The sequence below is a fragment of the Protobothrops mucrosquamatus genome, unplaced genomic scaffold (genome assembly GCF_001527695.2).
Source record: "Protobothrops mucrosquamatus isolate PMUCROS unplaced genomic scaffold, P.Mucros_1.0 scaffold18536, whole genome shotgun sequence".
NCBI classification, from domain to species: domain Eukaryota; kingdom Metazoa; phylum Chordata; class Lepidosauria; order Squamata; family Viperidae; genus Protobothrops; species Protobothrops mucrosquamatus.
In genome coordinates, this window is record NW_015404295.1 from 1 (window position 1) to 2968 (window position 2968).

Sequence of the window (2968 nt, forward strand, 5' to 3'; positions counted from 1 at the left end):
AAAAATTTTCCACTTCCTACAGAAAACCACAAAATTATTCTGCTTCCCAAGGCATGTGAGAGACAAAAGAGAGAATAACAGACAGAGAATTTTAAACTGGAAATAATTGAGTCTGTGGAACTCACTGAAACACTCCCTAAAAAGGTCAAGGACAAGATCATTTCCAAATTCCAAATAATCTGGAAATCAGGAATGGGTCACTTGGATAGATACATAGGGCAGACAATCATGCAAGCCTCATCATGTGAAGGGAGAAAGAGTAGCTTGAATCAAAGCACCATCGAAGAAGGGATCAAAAATATTTTGGACCTTGAGAATCCAAAAATGTAACGTGGAAACCTCCCTGCAAAAATTGCAGATCGTAGCTGAATATGCACGAGAGGACCCAAACTGGAGAAAAGTCCGCTCAGTGTCATCACTGTGGCAAAATCTTTAGGAAGCAGGCCACCCTAAGGATACACAAGAGGACCCACACAGGGGAGAAACCATATGAGTGTCTGGATTGTGGGAAAAGATTCAGTCAGAATTCCCATCTGGTGAGCCACCACAAGACTCACACTGGGGAGAAACCATATGAGTGTCCAGATTGTGGGAAAAGTTTCAGTCACAATTCTGACTTGGTGGTACATCAGAGGACACACACAGGAGAGAAACCGTACGAGTGTACGGACTGTGGCAAAGGTTTCAGTCACAGTTCCAACCTGGTGATACATAAGAGGACTCATACTGGGGAGAAACCGTATGAATGTCTGGATTGTGGGAAAAGTTTCAGTCAGAATTATGCCCTGGTGATACACAAGAGGACTCATACTGGGGAAAAACCATATGAATGTTTGGATTGTGGGAAAAGTTTCAGTCAGAATTCCCACTTGGTGATACACCAGAGGACTCACACTGGGGAGAAACCGTATGAGTGTCCAGATTGTGGGAAAAGTTTCAGTCACAATTCTGATCTTGTGGTACATCAGAGGACACATACTGGAGAGAAACCATACAAGTGTCCCAACTGTGAAAAAATGTTCAGTCACAGTTCAAACCTGGTGATACACAAGAGGACTCACGCTGGGGAGAAACTGTATGAATGTCTTGATTGTGGGAAAAGTTTCAATCACAATTCTGATCTGGTATTACATCAGAAAACACATATAGGAGAGAAACCATGTGAGAGTCAGGAGTGTGGTAAAACTTTCAGTCAGAATTGCCACTTGGAGAGCCACCGGATGTCTCACACTGAGGAAAAAACATATGAGAGTCCGGATTGTGGGAAAAGATTCAGTCAGAATTCTGATGTTGTGATATACCAGAAGATTCACACTGAAGAGAAACTGTACAAGTGTCCAGATTGTGGGAAATGTTTCACTCAGGATTCCCACCTGGTGACACATCAGAGGTCTCACACTCAGAAGGCACCATATAAATGTACAGATTGCGATAAACACTTCATTCAGAATTCCAACCTGGTTGTACATCAAAGGACACACACAAGACAGAAACTGTATGAGTGTCAGGAGTGTGGCAAAACCTTCAGTCACAATTGCCACCTGGTGATACACCAGAGGACTCACACTGGGGAGAAACCGTTTGAGTGTCCAGATTGTGGGAAAAGTTTCAGTCGTAATTCCCACCTGGTGATACACCAGAGAACACACACAGGAGAGAAACCATATGAGTGTCCAAATTGTGGGAAAAGTTTCAGACAATATTATGATCTGGTAATACACCAGAGGACTCACACTGGGGAAAAACCATATGAGTGTCTGGATTGTGGGAAATGTTTCCGTCGGAATTCTCACTTGGTGATACACCACAGGATTCACACAGGGGAGAAACCATACAAGTGTCTGCAATGTGGGAAAAACTTTAGTCGAAATTCTGAGCTGGTTATACATCAAAGGATTCACACAGGGGAGAAACCGTATGAATGTCTGGATTGTGGGAAAAGTTTCAGTCAAAATTATACCCTGGTGATACACCAGAGGACTCACACTGGGGAGAAACCATACGAGTGTCCTAATTGTGGGAAGACTTTCAGTCGGAATTCTGAGTTGGTGATACATCATAGGACTCACACAGGGGAGAAACCATATGAATGTCCGGATTGTGGGAAAAGTTTTAGTACTAGGTCTAAACTTATAAATCATGTAGGTTTACACATTGGGGAGAAACCTTTCAAATGTCCAGAGTGCGGACGGTGCTTCACACAAAATTCCTCCCTTACTGCACACAAGAAAATCCATATGAAGCAGAAGGTGATGAGTGTAGGGAAGGCTTGAATTTCATTGCTGCCTTTAGTCATACGGCTGAGAAATTAACTAATTTCTGGGCTTGTTCATTTAGTCAAATGTGCTTCAGTATTAGAGATACAGTTGCAAGAAAAAGTATGTGAACCCCTTGGGATAACGCGGAGTTTTGCATGAATTGGTCATAAAATGTGCTCTGAACGTCATCTAAGTCACAACAATAGAAAAAAACAGTCTGCTGAAAATAATAATACACAAACATTACATGTTGTCATGGTTTAATTGAACATGTAAACATTCACAGCGCAGGGAGGAAAAAGTATGTGAACCGTTGGACTTAATAACTGGTTGACCCTCCTTTGGCAGCAATAACCTCAACCAAACGTTTCCTGTAGTGCAGATCAGACCTGCACAACGATCTGGAGTAATTTTGGACCACTCCTCTTCACAAAACTGTTTCAGTGTAGCAATATTCTTGGGATGTCTGGTGTGAATCGCTCTCTTAAGGCCATGCCACAACATTTCAATTGTGTTGAGGTCAGGACTCTTGACTGGGCCACTCCAGAAGGCGTATTCTGTGCTGTTGAAGCCATTGTTTTGTTGAATTACTTGTATGCTTTGGGTCATTGTCCTGTTGCATCACCCATCCTCTGCGGAGCTTCAGTTGGCGGACAGATGGTCGTACGTTTTCCTGCAAAATGTCTTGATAAACTCTGGAATTCATTTTC

General features: G+C 42.6%; 1 pseudogene; it reads left to right on the forward strand.

Moving 5' to 3' along the window:
- The first annotated feature begins 371 nt into the window (after nt 1-371).
- Nucleotides 372-2280, forward strand: LOC107301871 (annotated as a pseudogene).
- Nucleotides 2281-2968: the final 688 nt, after the last annotated feature.